This window comes from Corvus hawaiiensis, chromosome 1 (assembly GCF_020740725.1).
Source record: "Corvus hawaiiensis isolate bCorHaw1 chromosome 1, bCorHaw1.pri.cur, whole genome shotgun sequence".
Lineage (NCBI taxonomy): Eukaryota > Metazoa > Chordata > Aves > Passeriformes > Corvidae > Corvus > Corvus hawaiiensis.
The window spans coordinates 68,136,372-68,157,251 of record NC_063213.1 but is presented as its reverse complement, the minus strand read 5'-3'; the positions used below and the strand labels follow the sequence as shown (position 1 = coordinate 68,157,251).

Here is a 20,880-nt window from a genome sequence, read left to right as displayed (position 1 = left end):
ATTTGCTGTGGCTGTAGCTTATTCAGCTACGGCTTTATATTTAAATATTTTTATAGTATCTTTCACACTGGTGCTTGGGGACTCCCAGGCAGTCAGAGATGCAATTAGATAAAAGAGGCTATTTGGCTTTTCATCCTTAGTCCTTACTGCCTTGCTTTTGTGGGTGTAAAGCACAATCTTTCGACTAATTAAACACATTTGAATATTCTGTTGCATGTGCAATGAATGTATAATTAGACTCAAGAGAAAGATTATGTGCTTTCGGGCTGACACTAACACTTCAGCATAAAGGTACCCCAGGCACCACTAAATGTAACCTATGAGCTCCTGCTAATAACATGCTGCCTCTGATCTACAGAGGATTATCTTACTCTGGAGCTCTTATAGGAGCCGTATACTGAAAGGGGCCTGAAACAGATACCCTGTAATTTACGTCCCTGCTTAGTGCCTCGGTGAGGAAAGGCGGCCTTTGCTCCAAATTGTAAGTGTTTCTTTCCTTCTCTACTTTTCAGGTCTGAAGTTAAGGCACATGATCTTCAGGATGCAGAATGCTGTAAGGAACCTCTGGATGTTTTCCGGGAAGAAAGTGTATTATTTTGCCCATCTTTTTTATTTTTCTTTTTTTTTTTCATATCCAGGACCACTTTTTTCCCCTATAAATACAGAGAAACCTGTTGAATAAACTATAGAAGACCCCGTCTCTCTGCTCCAAAATTAAAGATGTCTGCTGTTTTATCCTCACCAGGCAATACCTCCTAGTGCTATTATCTACTCTAGCTCATAAATATTGGTCCTTTTCCTTTCCTCTACTTGGCACTTTTCTCATCACTTTTACGCTGCTGCATTTTGTTTTTGTTGTTGTTTTTAAACAGAGGTTATCCTCCCAGCCACCACATGATAATAATTTTTTTTCTTCCCCATTTTGTGGTTACACCAGCTCAGACAACTAGATAAATATTGTGGGGAGCTCACCCTTAAATACTGGGTTTGCCTGTATTTTTTCACAGAGGTCTTTATTTCCTTTAGTTGTAGGTGGTCTCCTTAAGACAGCAGGGAGACGAACCCGGTGTAGTGGAAGGAGGGGGGAAAGAAGAAGCAGAAAAATCCCCTTAGGACGTTTCCTGTGGTAAAACAGAGTAAGGAATATTTTCAGAAACACTAAGAAATATTTCAGGACAGCTCCAGACAAATTCAAATCCAAATTTTCTGTGAGGTTCAGTGAACTCTGCAAATTGTGTGTTTCCTCCAAAACCCCAAGCCAGGCAACATGAACCTGATTTTGGAGTGAGTAATGGGGACCCTGGCATTTCTGTACCCCTTCGCAGTTGTGAAGGAGGTTGTGTGGGTATTTTTAAGATGTCTGTTTTTTCAGAGTCAAGTTTGCTTAAAAAAACAGTGGGCTAGCTACTGAAAATCAGCCCCCATCAACTATTGTCAGACATAGATTTAGATGAGGGGGGAAAGCTCCTTTACCAGCAGTGTGGCTTTAGTGTAAGCAATCTGTAAATTTCCTCTCATCTTAAAAAGAAAGCAATACCTGGACAGGCCAGGAGATAACAACAGGCATGCGGCCTCAACGTCAGCAATACCTGTGACAGCACGGCAAATCACACTGTGCCATTGCAGTTCAGTCACTTTTCTGTAGGGTCAACCCCCTTAAAAAACTTCCTTCAGCAGGAGGCTGGGTTACCTTTTTTGTTGTTGCTGTTTACACTGTCAACAGGACATGTCCTCTGCTGGCACTGAGGAGAATTGTACCGGAGAAGGTGTAGGACCTGTGTCAGTGTACTTGATCCCCAGATTTCACCATACATAACATGCTTCACTGCAACTGCTTTGCTTTACCCCTTGCTCAACAACAAAGAGGTACCCAGACTTCAGAGCTTTGCATCTGTGCCCAAACTTCAAGGCTGACATACCTCAACATCAAGAATGAAGTGCAAAATCTCCTCTCCTGTTCCAAAAGCATGCAGTTTGGAAAGTTTAGGCATGAAGCAGGTGCTCCGCTAGGAAGCACTCTGTACTGGTCCCAGCTTATGTTGGCCAACTCCAAATAAAGATGTTCCTGCCCCTGGGCCACAGGTAGTCAGGCTAGCCCCACTGACACCCCTCTGCAGCCCAGCTGCTCTGTGCCACTCACTGCACGCTGCTTGTGAGGCTTTCAGGGTTGCAGGTACCTGACACAGGGCATCTGCTGGGAGCATTCATTCACTTTTCTCAAAGCCCTTTTTTATTGGGAAGGAAAACCCAAAGTGTCTGCCTACTCACATGGAAACATACCACGTATCTCAGTCAGAGCTGCTGGGGCAGATTGCTAAACTTAATTACCAGTTCCAAGGGCAGAGACAGTGAATGACAGGTCAATTCATGCAGTGAGCTAGCAAAGGTTGCTGATAAATGCTTTCTAATTGAAAGGATGATAAAACACCTATTAGTCACTGAGGAGCTTGAAGAATGAGTTAGTCCTGGGGTTTTCTACACTATGAAGAGCAAGAAGTGCTAATCTCATCAGCACTCGTTGTCATTTCCTACCAGCCTAGTCACTCAAAAGGTCCAGGAGGGATCATGAGTGACATTGCAGAGGGGTGACCAGTCACTACTTCCTCAGTCCTATTAAGGAGACAAATAGAAATAATCATTAGTAACGTGGATAAAGTCTATTGTACTCTGGAGAACATTTCTGTGAATTAGGGAAAAATCAAAGAACAAAAACAACCTCTTGCACACAGCTCCCTTGGGAAATCAGCTGTGTTAACAAGACGATGTATCCATTGCACAGCACCTTTCAGCCCAAAGTGTAAGGTGGAGGCTGTGGCATCCAGGGGTCCAGGCGCTTGAGGCCCAGCTCCAGCAGTAGCAATGACCTGCTGCATACAAGCAGTTTGAAACTCGAAGGCCGAACTTTGCCCTAGAAAAACCTCTACATGGGCATATGTACCTGTTTGTCACTCGGGCATTAGGACAGTCACTCTGGCAGCAGGACACAGGAGTCGTACAGGATGAGAAATGCTCTTAGGTTGTCACAGCATGAAAAGCCAGAGCTGCCCTGCAAAAGCCCTGTGCCTAGACATGACCCAAAAGTTACCTTCTGCAGCATTAAGTGAGACAACACTGGTGGCTGGGAAGGCAAGAAAACAGCCACCACCCATTAGCAGGAACCTCTGCTGCCTTGTTTGCACGCTGTGCAACCCTGGATGATTTTTTTCTGCTGCTTCTCTTTCCTTTCCTCCTCTTTTGCTGGTCTTTCTAGTCCAGGAGATGTTCAGAGCGAGACTGCCAGTGTATTTGCTCTGTGCCTAACGCGATGGGCTACAGCTCTGGCTTAAGCCTCTGGGTACTGCTGTCATGTAGATAATAACCCATGACACTTGCACACACCACACTGCTGAAATGTAGCCACACTAGAGGTGAGCTTGGGATGTGGCCAAGTGACACAAGCCACAGAACATGTATAAATTGGGGTTTTGCCAAAGGCAAAAGGTCAAGGCATTTTTGCACTCGTAAGAAGCAGACCTCACTTTCTGTGTTAGAAGGGGCCTTACTTTCCCCTTTCTGCCCCGCCAAAATCCACATGGAGTTCTCACTACATGGTATTTAATATCTACATTGTGAAGCCCAACATTTTCCAGGAGGTTGCAGCACTCCCAAAACTGTGCTTTCCATGTTCAACTAGTGACAGATTTGCTGCCTCTCTATCAAAAATTGTGTAAATTCTATCCCCAAAGAAGACCATTTTCCACAGGAAAGAGTGTGCCTCACTGGCGCATCTGACTAGATATTGTCATGAGGGGAGAGGGACAATACTTACACTAACCAGTGTGTGAAAGTAGTCCAGTGAGGGAATCATAACTGTGCTTGTATTTATGTATTCAAATAGTTTGTAAAACTCTAAGACCCTGCTCTTTTAATTTCAGATCCCCAAACTCTTGAAAGTCCAGATCAGTTTTGATCACCTCATTCTTGTTGTGCTCGACATGTTTTGCCTCTAGTCAAAAGCCCCAGACTTCTTCACAGTCAGATGTACATGTAGATATTTTGACAGAACTGCATGAGACAAGTCAGATCAGCAGCTCTGCCAGTAAAATCTTAGAGATGTAACTTGCAAAGGAAGGACAGTGATACGCAACTATGGGCAAAAAATTCCTCCAGCAACTGTGTCCAAAAGGTGTATCAACCAGGAGCGTAGTGACTACAATATTACATTAGCATTTAAACCAGGAGCCTCATTTAGTGCCTGGCCGTGAATGAAGGTCACCTTGGGCCATTCACTTTACACCACATCTCAGACCTGATCTTCATACACTCTCCACGTTATAATTATGTATCAAATATAGTTATGCATACATAAGTATGCATCAAATATATATTGGTTTAGTTTATGTAGTCTCTAAGAGTACTATCCCTGCTGTGCAGGCACCTATGTTGGTATAAAACTTCTCTTTATTGACTAAGTAAAATATATTTCTATAATATATTTTATTATGGAAATTTATCTATTTATTTATTTATATTTACATAAATATTTCTAACTTAGGGATAAGCTGTGCCACTCTACATCCCTAGAAACTACTACCTACCCATTCTCACTGCAAGACTTTCTGCTAGGTGTTTGGACAAGTGCACCTGCTGAAGCAGCCTAGTCCGTGGTTGTGGTGGTTATAAAGCTTCAATATACATCCCAACAAAGGCTCCCTAGCTATTTTCATACATAGTGTGGAATAAAAGACACATATCTCAATGCCACAGAAGCTTTTCTCCCTCTCTCCATGTTCTCATCATTAGTGAACATCCTTTGGATCGAAGATTGTTGTTTGATCCCAGGAAAAGGTTAACAGTGACAGCAGTGCTTAGGCAGTTGCTCCAAATGGCTTAACTAGGGATCCACTACAAATCAGGTTAGGCAACTGATCCTTTTCTTTAATAAAAACATATTTAATTTTTCAGGGCATCTTTTTTTTCTTGAAAAACTTTTTCAAGCCAGCTGCAGCTGCATCCTCCATCTCCTCAAGCCACAGCCTGAATTAGCATCCTTTCAAATTAATAAGACAGCTATCCCAAGTTTTACGTTTCATGCTTACAGACAAGCTGAGCAGATGTGATGCATGTTTATAAATGCAGAGACATTTTGGGAGTTGCCCTGTTTGATGTCTGGACATGTTTTGTACACACTCCTCATATTGCTGCAAGTTCTTGGAGGAGGAACCTTCCACGGTGACTTTACTAAATGAAATAAAATTTAGCCTCTTTCTGATTAAGTCAAAGGGAACTTGGCTTAAAGTTTTTATTTTCCTTTTTTTTTCCAGTTGCAAGATATCTCTTTAGCTTGTATCTAACTGTGTCATCAGTAATTAGGCATGTACAGGAAATCAATCTCAACAGGGATGTAAGATTCAAAACCTGCCAGTAAGCAGCAGATAACAAATCTTTTTAAACAAAGGCTCTTCAAAATTATACTTATTAGTGAAATAGAGTCTCTGAGTCCAACTCCCAGATAACCTAACAATAATTAATTTTGTTCAAAAGAGTAAGCCTGAACTGTTGTGGTGACCATAGGAATACAAATCACTAAGATAAAGCCTGGACAGAGCTCCTCTGGGCTGGGAAGTATGAACAGCAGCATGACAGGAGGGATGGCAAGGTAAAAAACAAAAATACCAACAAAACCCAAAGAAATCCTGACAGAAATTTAGGCCTGGGAAATGCGTGTCAGCCAGTAAGGAACTCTGCTCCTGTTGGCCTGCAGATTCAGGATGTCCTGACCAGGTACAAATCACAAGGTCCACTTTGGGGGCATTTGTTTCTTCCAGTGGTTGGTTGCATCAAAAAGTTTTCTCTGATAGTTCCTGGAGCTAAGATTTCCCATCTAAGCAGAGAGGAAAGCATGGCAAAGCATAGATATTTTGTGATCATACATGTGCTTCCATATCTCTGTAGACACAATCACAGGCCAACACAGAGAAGGTCAAATGTGGAGCTGAGAAGAGGCAGTGTCCCTTCTCTGGTTACATGTCTGCACATGTAACATCAGGTTCAGACACTGAGGTGATGTAAATTGGAAATGCTGTGTTTAAGTCAGCAGAGCTAGGCCATTTGATGCTGATCCAAAATATCTTCTCTAAGTATGTAGGCAGGTCCACTGAGTTCAGAGGTAGTTTACAAATAATCAAATTTGCTCTTTTTTTCCTTCCACCTGGAGCCTATTAATCCGTAAAATTTGGGAAACAATGAAAACCCACTGCAGTGTATTACTAGATTTTGAAAAGTCCTGCATTCAACAGTTGGAGTTGGAGTTACTTGCAGTCCTTAGATTAACAAAGTTGCTCTAGCAACACAGTTCTTGAGATGTAGTCAGCAAACCAAGACTACAAAAACAAAGGACCCACAAATCAAGTCCACAAGGACATGCAGCTAGTTTCATTGCTTCTGACAGCAAGGTAGTTTAAGCTCTGCTTTCATTTCACCATGTGTGTCCTCATTGATTTTGAAACTGGGAAGGACCTATTAGATATGTTGCATTGGGGTATTGCCAGTAGCTATTGCTTTCAAGACCTTTACACACTGAGATGGGAAGAATGTGTCCATGAAATAGATACTAGAGCCTGTGTGTTTGTGCATGTGTGTGTCAACTTCAGAAGGAAAACGCCTGAATTAGTTAGATCTGTAAACTTAGCTCCCTTTGGGAAAACTCCTCCTCCAGAAACCTTCTACTTTTTCAGAAAACACACATTCTTGTTATTCCAGCTCTCTCATATATTTTGTAATTCCAACATGCAGTGAGATCAGTGTCTACATTGGCATAAAGGACTCCTGCAATTATGGCACAAATGAGGAATAAAATATCAAGCCTGCTGCGCAGATACACAAACTGATCTATAGGAAGGCAGAACATGCTGCTTAACATTCACAAATAACAATGCAGGTGTACCCAGATACATCTTTATCTTTGCTCTTACAGTTTTCACTTAATGGCTTTATTTCGTCAAAGTTCTTCTATATCATAGAAAGAGGCACTTGGAAGACACTTGGAAACTGAAAGGACATCACAACACTTTGCCTCTCTGCTTCCATCCTGCATCCATACCCTGTGATTTCAACTCCACCTCCAAGCTGGACTGAAGTGGGAGATAAACCAGGCACCAGTCCAGAGCATCACTCTGATAGGGAGACAAAGACGTGTGGATGGAGAGCAACTCAGAGGACACATCGCTGACCACCTCTCTTTGCATTGCCTGCTGCACCCCTTGACTCTGTGCCACTTCCAGACTTTCATTGTAGCAAGGTCCATGAGCCCTTTCATCAGCCCTAACTCCCAGCAATTGCCTGTCTTTGTGATTTTAGAGCTCCCTGCTCGCTCCACAGCTAGTAAAGGAAGCAGCCAGGCACCTGGAACTATTAGCAAGTCCCTATTGCTCTCCCGTGGGGTGGGACATGCCCTCCCATCCATTTGCAGAGTTCTCTGGACCAGGAGTGGGGGAAGGGACAGGGGACCCACCCCACATCCAGCCATGGCAGCCAAGCTCAGATGGGAGGCACCTGGGGCTCCCAGGTTCGACCCCTCCATGTCCAGCAACTGGGATTTCTCAGATGAATGCTCCTGCCCTGGAACTCACTCCCCTTGGCAGCTGCTCAGACCTTGAGTCTAATAACCCACAGGGCACCATACAAACTTCATTCATTTTGTTTAACCTTCAATTAACTGAGTTTCTTCTACAATTTTCCCCGAGATTGAGGCCTCCATGGCAAACAGGAATGAGAAACAAACTTCTTAAGTTTTTCTGCTAAAGACAGCAGGGCAGCAAAGTAAATACAGTTACTCCATGCTGTCTAAACCAAAAAACAGTACCGAAATGTGTACAAGAAAACAACCTTAACATTGATAAACCTGAAAGAACTGTCTGTAAAGAGCTGACTGCCTCTGCTTGTCTCTTTGGCAAAGAAAACATTTCAGACGCAGAGCAGGGATATAGCAAAGGGCCAAAATAAAATGCAGAATTAATGTCTTTTTTCTTTAATTTGTAAAAACACCTGCTATGCTAAGGATGCAAGAGAAGTTTTTCTATTTCTTTTCTCTCTGAACAATTGCTAGAGCTGCTGTAGAGACATTTTGCAACTGTGAATACAAAAGGAGGTGGTTTATCTGGCAGTCAAGCTGAGGTTCCCATGATGAAGGTCTGATGACTCTGGCACTGGCATGCACATGCCAGGTACTCCCTCCTGTGATCCTCTGTGCTGCAGCTCACCCAGTCTCTCTTTTTTTTTCCCATGTCATGATTTTGTCATAAAGTTTCTGAACCCCTTGCCTGTGGCTTCAGATTGTCTCCTGCCTCAAGTGAAGGGACTGCCTCTGGGAAAGACAGCCTAGCTAAAGGGTCATTGTCCCAGTTACCAGGATGAAGTAGGGGAGGGGAGAGATTTAAGGGATTTTAAAGTGTTCCCTGTAATTTGACAGTTATTAGTCATGTACCAGCCCTCCTAGTGCCTCCAGCTCCTTCATAACTAGGTACATACCTGCAGAACTCCAAGGGTTTCTATGGAGCTACATAAGGTGAAAAGAAAAAAACCCGAATGGTTCCCAAAGTACTTCAAAATTAATTGGCTAGATTGTGGTCTTGAGGTTTGTTGAGCTTTTTCAAAAATCCTGACAATTTCTGTGGCCCAAAGCAGGGTAGAGCTGACTTTCAGAGTCAGCATGGTTGGAGCTCGTTGCATTTCCTCCAAGATAAAAGAGAGAATCATTTCACACTTTGCCCGGATTTGCAGTAACACTGGAGGTATGTGAATCACGACGATAAATGTTGCAATGCACAGCAGACTCCTGATTCAAAGTCTTCTCTTTATGAATCTTTCCTATCTCTAAGAGAGTATGATGTAGCTCCTGGGTAGATCCCAGATGTGGAATCCCACTTCAGCACAAACCCCACTGAGACCTTTGTGGCAGAGACGAGTCCTCTCTTCCTGGCCAGACAGTGCAAACACAGCTCAAACACGCTCATCTCCTTTGGGTTGGACCTGGTGAGGCCTGAAAAAAGGAAGAAATGAGCACTACACTTTTGGTGCCTCAGCCACAGAAAAGGACAATCTGTGCGTGGTTAACACCTATTAACTCAACCGTTAATGGTCCATACACTAGGCTTTCAGCTCTGCATATTTTCAGTTTGGTCCCTGGTAAGGCAAGGTAGCATCCACCACAGATAAGGCCTCAGTGCTTTGGGGGAACCAGGCAAAACCCTGTGACTTCAGAATCTAGATCTGCATCCATATTTTGTAGCTACCTCCCAGCCCTGCTTTGCAGTAACAGTTTTGGAAAACACCATTACAAGAAGAAGGGAAAATCAAAAGTTTCCTGCTCTGCATGATGAAGATCCCACTTGGGAAATCACCTACCTCACTACTCCTGCAAATGAGATGCCAGGCATAAATATTTCACCCAACTGAAAGTAAATACAGATCCTTCTGCTAAACCTGCAGTTCCAGAAAGACAAACATAAAAAGACTTAAATGAAGATGTGAGGCCAAAAATGAACTTCAGCAGCATAAGCAGGCACGGTGCTAGGGAGCACAGAGGAGTAGAGGTGAAATCATTTAGCAAGAGTACATGGTGGGAATTTGAGTGACTCACAGATGCAGCAGCTTTCATTATTTCAAACCATTGAAAAACACCCTTGGTCCCCACACCAGGGTGTGGCTGCACATATTGAAGGTGTCTCAGGTTTCAAGTGGCAGAGGCATCCTTGGGGCACCTGGGTACCCCTGGGACTCCTCCCTGCCCCCTTGATTCCCGATAGAGTGGCAGGATCTGCACATGCTCTGGAGAGCTGCCCACATCCCTGCTGTTTCAGGCAATCCATGCGGCAGGGGAGGCAGCCCCCTGCCCGGGGTGCACTCCTGTGGGGGTACACTGGCAAAGGGGATCAGCCTGTGTGTTGCTGTGAAGACAAAACTTTGATCTTCCATCTTCTGAAAAAAGTAAAGTGGGAAGGATAGAGAGGGGAGAGGAGATCACAGAGCACATAACCACACAGAAATATTGCCCACCACCTGGGAATCCCCTGAACATGGGAGAGGGCTTCCTTTGCCAGAAAGCTCAGCCAGCTGTTTTCCCAAAGGGCTCTTTGGGGTTACAAGTATCTACACATAACAAGGAGCATCTTTTAGCCTGCTCTGCTTTTTATTAAGGACTTAGTAAGCACTTTCTTAATTCATTTAGTGACATCTTTCCTTCATTTCCCAAAGCCAGTCACCCACTGAAATTACTGACCTTAGTAAACACCAAAAAAAAGAGTACCGCTCTTTTAATGAAAAAGCTTGGCATTAGTTCGCAGTAACAACTGCAGAATCCTTATGGAAGAAGCCAATTAAGCAATAAAGCACAATAAAGTACAGCCTATTACGCTAACATAATAATTCACACCTACAGTATTGCTACTAGAATCACACCTGCAGTGTTGCATAAAGCCAAAAGCCAGGAACTGTTAAAACAAGCCAGCCAGTTTATTATTACGATATAATTTCTGCCTGGGGATACAGTGCAGAAAAGATAAAATATTGGTATGTATTCTTATTTGAGTGTGAACAAAAATCTGGATTTTCAAAGGGAAATGAACAAGTGGTTTAAGAGTAAAGTCAGATGGAGCTTGATTCATTTAAAACTATACAAGGCCAAATGCTGACAATTAGCTAGTGGGGTGGGGGTCTGCAGTAGAAGAGGAAAGGAGTGGATGAGGTGACACCATGGCATCTCGCATCTGGTCTGTGGCCTGCTCTCATGGGGCAGGTATTTAGCTGACCTTAGCTGAAGGACCTCATTGAAGCCAACAGAGCTATTATGTACATAGAGCTAGCTGCTGGGCTGGAAGTAATTTGATAGAAAAAAAATTAAGTGCTTAGTCAAAATATCTAGCATGCTTTCCCTTTGAAATATCCCCCAGTGATAACTATCATAATTATACTTCCTTGCTCAGGTTGGTTACAGAGGAATTAGGCAGTCGTCACCCATCCTTGCTCTGTGAAGAGTTTCAGCTGAGTTAAAGGCATGGGACATGGCACTGCTCAACTGTGTCAGCAGCAGGTCATCCCATCCTAAAGCACTCCCAAACAAGGAATAATTAAAAACTAAAAAGATCCAGAGACAGTAGAGACCCCCTCTCTTACAGCACTCCCCAGATAGCTCAGAAAACAAAAGAAAGGTGTTGTTTTATTACAGCATGCATGGGGCTGGATGTTCCCATTTCACTTGGTTATGACCCTAATTGAACCAGTTCCAGGACATAAATGAGGGAGTGGTGCTCTGGTACTTGGGAAATACCTTTTCCATTTAGAATTTTGGCCAGCCAGAGAGCAGATGTAGCCTGCTCCTGCTCTAACACCTGGCAGCTTCTGGGGGCCATGGGGAAGCTGAATGCTGGCATTCAGTCTTAGTGCACCTGTAACAGTGCCTGGAGCTGCCCCTGGCATTACAGGCAAAACAAAGGCACTGCCCATTCCCACACACTGGCTAAGAAACCTGCTCCTTACTGTGGGCTCCTTGGCAAGTGGGGCCCTGACTAACAAGCCCCACAGCTTTTGTGTCTCCTCATTGCCCTGATGGCCCGAGGCTGGTCACCTCAGCCCTGCTGTCACATCCTCCTCCTGCCTGGCCTCCCCTGCCTCTGCTTTCCTGTCTGTCTGGCAAGCTGCCACAGAAACAACTTCCCCTTCCCACTGCTCCAACCTTGTCCCCAGGTGCCCCTGGAGCCAATGGTCATACCAGATCTGCAGTATGGAGGCTGCAGCCACCTTTCCTGGTAACACTTTAACTCTAAGCAGCCAGGCAGGCAGGTGAAAGGTCAGGGTGGTCCCTGCATCGCCCCTGCTGACAGAGTCCATTTCCCTGGTGTGGCACACCGAGGTCCCACATACAGTCAGCCTCCTCAGACTGGATGGACAAGGGTGTCCATCCTGCCCATCTCCTAGTCTGCATTGTGGATCCCCAAGAGTACCTTTGGGACAACAGCCAGGGATGATCCTTGCCCACCACCAGATACAGAGGACTGGAGGGCACTTGACCTAAAGCCATGTCCCTGTGCCCTAGATGGCCGCCTCAGATCTCCAGGCCATGGCAGTCTCCAGGACTCCATGTGTGACAAAACCCAGGGATCCAGGCGCTCCGTGAGGAGCTGAACATAGAACCTGGTGGAAACCCCATAAATTAAAGCCCACTGAGTTATTCAGGATTACCACTAATTAGTTAAACAAACCTTACCCTCTGACTTCCATGGAGACTCAGTGGCCCCAGCCTCCACTGCTTCTCTCTGGAGCTGAGAAGTTATCAGGGGCACTTCCCTCAAAACTGGGTTGTCTTACAGCATTTTTCTGTGGCACTGTTTGCTTTGGTCTGAGGATTTCTGTGTGCAAAACAAACGAAAAAAATAAATAAACCCAAAACACAACAAATAAGTAGATAATTTCTAGGAACAAATTAATGGTTTTAGGGACCATTTAGAAGGGGGTGAAAATAAAAAACAGTGAGGGACTTTAGAAATGCCTGGAACATGCCCAGAGCTTGTGCTAAAGTGAAATGGGGTGAAAACGGGTCAGATATTTTCTTTTAAATTTGTATTCTACCTGTTTAAGTGGCTCATTGAAAACTTGTAACAGCCAAAAGTGCGTTTCACAGCTCTGAACTCCAAAGGGAAGTAAAAGTTATCTGGTCGTCCTCTGCTTTTTTTTTGTGAAACAACTTCCCTTTACAGAGGTGTATGCTGTGCTCCACTCAGCTCCCAAGCTGCACTGCTGGACTACCACACATACATACAATTAATTCTAAAACCTAGGGAAACAGGGGAAGGGGAGTGACACTCTTTTTTTTTTCTTTTTAAGAAGCCATTTCTAAAGATGCAGCAAGGGGCGGGGAGGGGGGGGGGAAGTGCAGAAAGACACATTTGATATTAAAACCAGATGTGGAAAGGGGGAAAAAATTAGGTTTGTGCCAGCCAGCATCAAGGAGAATTTTTTATGTTTCAGCTTCGGAGTTGAATCTGCAGCACGCCGCACCACATGCTGATATCCGTCAGTCTAATGACTACGGCATCTCAGCAGCAGAACACTCCTGCCAGCAGAGAGAAGGGAGTTGGTAAACTAACATCAACCTCTTCTCGCTGTCTATTACGGTAGAACCTTTGGGACAGTTAGTGAAAACTGGTTCAAACTGTGCTGCCGTCCAAACTTCAGACTCATTGAAAAGCCTGCCTTGGCCCCAGGCCAAAGTCCAGCATTTTATTACCAGTCTCATGTCTTTTTGTCCCCTGCCTTCCATTACCCATTTATTTTCTTTAGCTTCTTATATTAAAAAAAAAAAAAGAAAAAAAAAAGAGAAAAAGTATCCTTATACTACAACTATCTTAACAAATCCGGGTACATGTCACAGACCTCGTTAATTGATTCCACATCCAAAACAGAAGACTTGGGCTATTTTTGTTGTTCAAAGCTGTACATTGGCCAACATCCTCTGCATATAATTAACCCCCTATTTCCATGGAATCTCTGCATTAACTTATTACAGTCTCAGCTGGTAATGAACTCCCAGGAGAAGTCCACACACAAACACTGGCCATTGGCTTCGCTGCCCACGTGGATTAAACAAAAATTAATCTCATCTATTTGGTTATTCATTTGGTGTCTTTAAATTGGAGGCGTTTTTCTGCTTCGTTTGATGCACACAAAGAAAGAGGGATCTGGCTACTGAACTTTATCCAGAAACATCCATGTGTGGAGCAGATTAATGGGAACTTTTCATACCCATAATAGCTTTACAGCAGTGAAGTAGAACACGCAGTTCTCCCCGGGTGACTATAATGCTCTAGGAGACAGGGAAAACAAATGTGGCTAGAAGATAGCAATGTTTTGCTCATCAAGTGCTGTGTAGTTTAGACATCATTAAAGTGACATGTTTAGAACTGAACCTGGGGGAAACTCACATTTTGTTAATGTGGAGGTCTTTTTGTTTTGTTTCATTTTGTTTTGCTTTGTTTTTTGTGGTCCAGTCAAACTTTTGGACACTGAAATAAAAAGAAGGATGTGACAGATAAGAGATGTCCCAAAACAGCTGCTGGTATCAAGTGACCACATGTAAAATGGTAAAAGGGAATCGACAGGCAGACTAGTAAGGAAAAGCAGTGGAAGCAGCAGGACTTACTGATTCTGTCTCTACCTGCTTCCCACCGGAAACAGTGATTTCTAAATAAAGAGTGCAGAACAGATATTTTTATATCACTTATAGCTTAACTGGTAGCAACCACCTAGCTGAAATCCCAGAGAGGGAGGTCCTTCTCCAGGCTTTGCGCTGACCACAGCTCAACCACCTTACTGCTGTATGCCTCATTTTCCCCATGGGATAAGCCAGGGTAAGAATAGCAGCGTCCTCTGGAAAATGCTCTGAGAGCAACTAGGGAAGAAGACCTCAAGTGGATAACTCTAAATAAACTCACTTCTCCTCTGCCTCCTCTCCCCCTCTCAAACTCTTTCTCAAAAAGAGAAAAGGCTCTTGGGTTTTGGGGTTGCAGTCTTCAACAGCACTCATCTTTATACCATGTGGGGATCTCTCTGGTCCATGGGGATCACATGGAGGCGTCCTGAAGAGGTGTCATGGGGACTAATGGTGTCTTCTCCCTGCCATGGGCACAAAAGCTGCTTCTTGACATCAACTGGCTTCGTCAGGTCAAAAGCATCATGGTCATTCCATCTGTGCTAAGGAACTTCCTCAACCAGACCCTTACAAATTCATGCTCTAACTTCCGTGGACAGTAATAATCCCATTTCTTGCATGAGATCCAAATGTAGCAAACCTGCCTTTCCCGTAAATGCCCCTCCCTGCCTCTCATGTGATTTTGGTTCTATTTAGAAAATACTCGTTACTTGGAAAGGTATTTATGCAAATTTTCAGTTGAGGGTGTGCTGTGTGCTGTGAAAACCCACAGTACTGCCTAAGTCACCCCTCGCACAATATTCCTGCTGTTGTAGGACCTTCTGGAAGAGGAGCAGACCTGGCCACATGCTTCAGGGCCCTCAGGATTTCCCTGGCCCAAACAAGTGCTCCTCTTCCTGCAAGCCAGGGATGGAGCCCCTCCAAGACCAGCACCTTGAGGCCACCTCAGAAGTGGCCTGAGCAGACTGAAGGACAACCTGCAGCACAGCATATTCCTCACAAGGGAGCTGCCAGCCAGGATGAATGCTGGACAAAACCTCTGCCTTTCTCTGAAATGCCATCATTTTCAGCCTGAGCTTTTCAGGCTCACCTGGTACTTGCTCAGGTGATTAAAGGTTGCAGTGGCAATTCCCTGCCTATCAGCACCCAAGCCAGCTGGATTAAACTTCCCTGGCATCTGTCCATGCGCGTCAAAGCCTTGGGCAGCCATGCAGACAATCGCCTTTGACAAGCAGGGGCAGATGGGCTTGGAGGAAGGTGAGTGTGGTGGCCTAGCTCCTTCTTGGAGGCACCTCTCCCCTCCCGCCCCCCACTTCTCCAGCTAGCATCCCCCCCAGGCAGCAGGGCTGAGGCAGCAGCCAGCTGTTTCCCCCCACATCCCCAGCAGCTGCTGTCCCCCTGCCACCTCGACATCCCGCTGGCATGGTGAGCTACATCAGTGGGAAAGCAGCCAGGGGTCACTGGTGTATGGCAAAAAGCAAAAATGATCAATGTGCCATCTCTGCAAACAGCCTGGAGCTCCACAATGCAGGAAGCACACATGGGTGAAGCCCCTCATGGAGGAGGGGACTACCTGCCCTGCACCTCAGCTTTACAGGAGGGAGCAGCAGGAGCCGTGTACCTTGGAATACTTGTTTCAGATGTACCTGAACAGAAAGCATTAAAAATCACTGAAGGGCCTGGGAAAAGGGGGTTTAGAGAGAGCATTCACATCCATGGCCTTAAGTGCTCTTCACCTGAAAACCACTTGCTGAGATGTTGCCATGACTCTCATGGCAATGCCTCTAGGGCGGTGTGTCCTGGGGTGTCCTTGCCGCTCATCTCCTGCAGTTTGAAAGATGAGCAACAGGGCTGTGACTGGGCACCCCATGCCTTCCATGGTGTTTTCAGGCTGGACAGAGAATGGATAGGCTTTGTTCATCCAACAAAGATCTCCATTCACTTCTGATAGGCTGCCACAACCTACTGCCAAAAAAGAAGGAGAGCAGAAAGCAAACGGTGTACAGAAAATGGAAATCAGGCTTGAGGACAAATACCAAAGCCAGTGAGGATGTGGCTGAGACCCACCCACTTCTGCAAAGCAGCTTTGCAAGTTCTTTTGCCACCAATATTTAACCAGTCAACCAGTTCATCTAGTCAGCTACGTCAGCAAGCACCTCTGCTCCAACCACACTGCTCTGGTCCTCCAAGCAGTTCTGTTCAGCGCTGCTCAGGCACACCTCTGCCAGCTGGAAATGCACTGGCTCAGGTACTGAAGCCATGCAAAAGAGCAGCAAGGCACAGGGATCAGCTAGCTGCTGGAGGCTGACACAAGTTCTCCAACACAGCTGCCCAGCTCGCCTTTTTCCAGGCACAGGGTGCCTTTTTCCAGGCACAGGGTGTCTCTGGCTAGATTACAGAGAGCAGAGCACAGCTATGACCAGTCCAGGGCACAGCAAGAAGAGGAAGCAAAGCAGAAGTGTCACGTATGCTTACTGCATCAAACCCAACATCTGAAGGACACTGCTGTCATTGACTGCACATGGATAATTTCTGCAGGCAAACACACCAGTTGGACGTGTCCAGGCCCGTGTTCATTACCAGCGTGGAGATGAAGTTGGTGGGATTCCTGCAGTGCTGAATTACTTGGCTCATTACAAGCACACATTCTCACATACAAGTTTTTGCACCAGAGTGCAAAAAACATTGTGTAAGAATTGTGACTTTAAGATCAGGATTGCACCTAATCTAGCAGTCTTACTTTCACAGTTCCCACGAAAACAACAGTGTGATTGCCCTTTATTCAACATTTACTAATGCTTCTAAAATACTGGGAAGAATTTCACTAATCATCCATTTCCTTACGCTTCACAAAGGAGCTGAAATAAACCCTTAAAAATTACAAGACGTGCAACAACCAGCGGAGGTCTGTAAGCTGCACCAGTTAAGTAACCAGCCAGCAGATTACAGCACAAAAACCCTTTCAAAGGGAACTCGATAGCGGAGCATCGCTGAGAACTCCATGAATGAAGATTGCCAAGTTGCCTCTGAGGGAGGATTTTGCTGAAAGTCAATGAGACCCTAGGGGAGAGATTTAGGGAATTCACTTCTCATTCAGCCTGAAGTCTTCTCAAAGCAACTTGGATATCCACACCGATATCCAAAGCCTCCTGCTCAAGCACCCAAAATTCAGACCACCCACAGCTTTCACACACATTCAGGCCCCCCAGGAGAGTCGAGGTTTGCCTAGTGGATCCAGAGTTTCCCACTTCTCCACTTCTCATATTTCCTGACCCCATGGAAATTACCCTCAGCACAGGAGGGAGCTGCCTGTATTAGCAGGGAATGTAGCCTGGAGAGGAAGACGAGGAGAAAGCAACTGCTACTGCTCTTCAGCCGACCTGACCACCCTGCGAGCTCTGCAAGGCTCTGCAGGGAAGAGCATGAACCTCGGGGAACCCGTGGCACACGTGATTGCCAGGTGACATCTTCCCAGGAATCTGGTGAAGGGTCAACTGATGGAAACAGTGACCAGGCAGCAGACTGGAAATCCTGGGATTTCAAATGCTTCCTTGAAGTTTAAAACTTGATGGCATCCATCACACGCTTCCCAATTAGACTCCCGCGATCACCATGCATTTTTTCTTTACTGTCTATGGTGCCCTGGATGAAAGATACCAATCCATCCGAAATCACAGAAGAATGCTATAAAAAGTCCCAATAAGCTGTTGGGACCCAGTAATTTCTATGAATTCCATTTACTGATTTTAAGTTCAGGGAAGAAAAAACAGGAAATTGATCTACAGTAAAAGCAGACAATGCTGTGTCAGGAAATAGTAGAACTTCCCTATTTATCAAGCTGGGAAATGTCAGCTGGGGTTTTATAACCCAACATTTATGTGTCAAAAAGTAAAATTCACAGCAGAGCCAGGTTTCCAAAAGTTTATCTACACAGTTGCAAGCCTTGTGTAGACATGAGGAAGTTCTCCCAGCTCAACAAAAAACATGATTTTTGAAGTGAGTTATTCAGGCCAGCTCTGTGAATGTGTATTTAATTTTCAGTTTATTTTGGTTTAGCTTAAAATTCACTTCAAAATCAATTATTCTGGTTTCAAACCAAGCTGTCCACTTTGTAACAGTTTTAAACTTTGCTCTCAGTTGTGGAAAGCAACTTTCCCACAGAGCAGAGGACAGGACAAGTTTTAATTCACACCTTTGTTTATTTGTGAACTCCTGTGTGGAACTAGTCTTATTTTAGAATAAAAGCACTCATGCAGGGACTCAAGTAACAAGAGAGTTAGAGCCCATTTAACTATTTCTGAACATTTTGTGTGTATGCCAGCTTTGTATCACAACACCTACTCTGTATGCCAGTTCTGATGTCACGACACAGCTCGTTGTAATAGATTATTTGGGGATTAAAACCAAAACAAACAGGTATTATGAGGAAAAAATATTGCCACATGAGGGCATGCTTCATCTTTTTCAAAAGCTTGCCTTTTCGACTCCAATCTTAGGCAAGTTGCATTTTAAGACCTAGTTTTAGAAAAAGGAAAACTCAGGTTTTATTTATGATTTGCTAGCTTTGTAACATACCAATTAAGTGCAAAATTAGCACAAACTTTGAAAAGGAACATTCTTTGCTTCCATCTGTGGTCATACTATTTTCCTGTGGTGACAGCAATATGCACTTTGGGCTCAGGGCAGAGGAGATGAGCTATCTCAATGCATAATACTCATGTTCTGTACCACGTTGTGCAAATAAGCACAGGACACAAAATCCAAACACAAAGTTATGAAAGACATAAATTTCACCTTTTGTCCAATGCGAACAGCTTCCCAGCCAACCAGGCACGTCAAGGCAAAAGGAGGCATCTCTTTGCTGTTCTCTTGCAAAAGAAGGGCAGGGTTGTGGGATTCCCCAGGGTTTCCCAGCTCTAACACATCACTGGATCTGTCTCCTCCCAGATAAGACTGAGTCTGCACCCCCTTGACTGTGAGACTGCTGCCAAACCTGCAGTATACCTTTCTGGGGATTCCTCAAGTCACATGATCCCCCCAACAAAGTGTGCCCTGCTAAGTCCCTCTTTCAGGCAAAACTACCATCATCGGGCTTTCAGAGCCTGCCAGGTCATTTGTGGTAACAGCCCAGAAATTAATTAGGTCTGCAGACCATACTGATGGGCAGCAAGAAGTTAATCTGTCCACCTAGACAGCTGCACCAGAGCAGGAATCCCAAGGGCCACAAACCTTCTCCGGTCCTGAAAGGAGGATTTTGGACCCATGGTGAGCACAGTGATTAATTAGGAAACAACAGCATCCAAGTGTTTGAGTCACTAGAAGTAATACTTCTTCTAGTGAGTCAGAGTAGCTGCACATTCTTGCTTCCTGGAAACTTGAGTACTTAAACATGCAACATCCCACTCCAGTATCATGTCTGTGTCATGGAAATGATTCCACAAAACCTTAGGTTTCTCCCAGCTAATTCTATTCTCTAGCCAGTATCCACTGATACTCAACATGCTATGGGATCTGGCTTGAGGTGATTTGTTAAAATTAAATGGGAGTGTGTTTTCCCACATTCCAGAGGAGCAGGGTCACACACCAAGTTTCAGAGCCTGCCACTCACCTGACCTGGGCTCAGCAATTCCTGCCAGAGGAGCACCAGATCCTGTAGCCTTCATCCTTGGCTGATCCAGGGAAGCAGGAAGCTGCAGAAGCTGTATCCCTCCCTCACAGCACACGGCTGCGCAATTTTAGAAGTCTGAGCTTGTGCTGACTAAGATGTTCGCACTGGCGATAAAAGCCAGCTCACAGGGGAAATCTTTCTTCAGCTTCTCCCTTTATCCAAGAGATGTAAATTCACTGTGTGTGTCTTTCACCACCGCACCCATGCTCCAAGATGACTTCATCCGGCCACGACAAGACAGACGAAACACGAATGCTCCGATGCTTGTGAAGACAGGTGCAGCAAAAGCCAGAGGTGGAGCAGTAAATAAGTTGAGAGGCAGGCTTTTTATCCAATGATATGGACAATATTAAATTCCCACATATTTTTTGTTGTTGTTAACATATTTCAATTATAAAATTGAAAGATGCCAGGCTTTATGTTCTCACTGTAAAATATCACAGGAAAATGTGCTGTGGTATTGGATGGGAGCATCACAGGTATTCTGTACTAATGGTGACTATGATTTTTCTCTTTCTTCTATGATTGTACCAAAAGTAGTTTTGAATTTATGCCAGAGCACATAAATACCTGGACATTACATTTCCACTATGCCCCTGGACAAACAGACCTGAAGGAGCAAAAACCCTGAATGTTTAGGCAGGGCTCAAGTTTCTCAACTCCTTTGCCAGGCCATGAACTACTTTTTTTGTGCACCTCCTGGCTTCTCCACCAGCTTTTGCACCACAGCCTGAACCCACACATCCTCCCAGGCCATCACTCCTCCAGAGCCCTGCAGCTCCTGGTGGAGCTGCAGCTGGGCACCGCTGCCCAGTGGTTTCTGCTGCTGCCCCTTCCTCAAGGACTTTGCACAGCCACCCGGTCACCAGGACCTGGAAAAGCTGCACTGCAATTTGCTACCGGGTTGGAAAGAGAAGCTGGATCCCCCAGAAATAAAAGCAAGGGCAGGGAGATGACCAGGCTGTCCTGCTGAGTGTTAAGGGAGAAGAGAGGTTCCCCACTCGCTTGCCTGGCCCCTGATATGCCCAGC

General features: G+C 44.9%; 1 long non-coding RNA gene across 1 annotated transcript in view; it reads right to left on the bottom strand.

The window, feature by feature from the left end:
• The window catches only part of LOC125328737, a 37,652-nt gene extending 17,690 nt beyond the window's left edge, over positions 1-19,962 (bottom strand). Inside the window, exons 1-2 of the long non-coding RNA XR_007204827.1 lie at positions 19,791-19,962; positions 12,242-12,383 (exon numbers count right to left, since the gene is read on the bottom strand). This is a non-coding gene — a long non-coding RNA (uncharacterized LOC125328737). The remainder of the gene's footprint in view (positions 1-12,241; positions 12,384-19,790) is intronic.
• Positions 19,963-20,880: the final 918 nt, after the last annotated feature.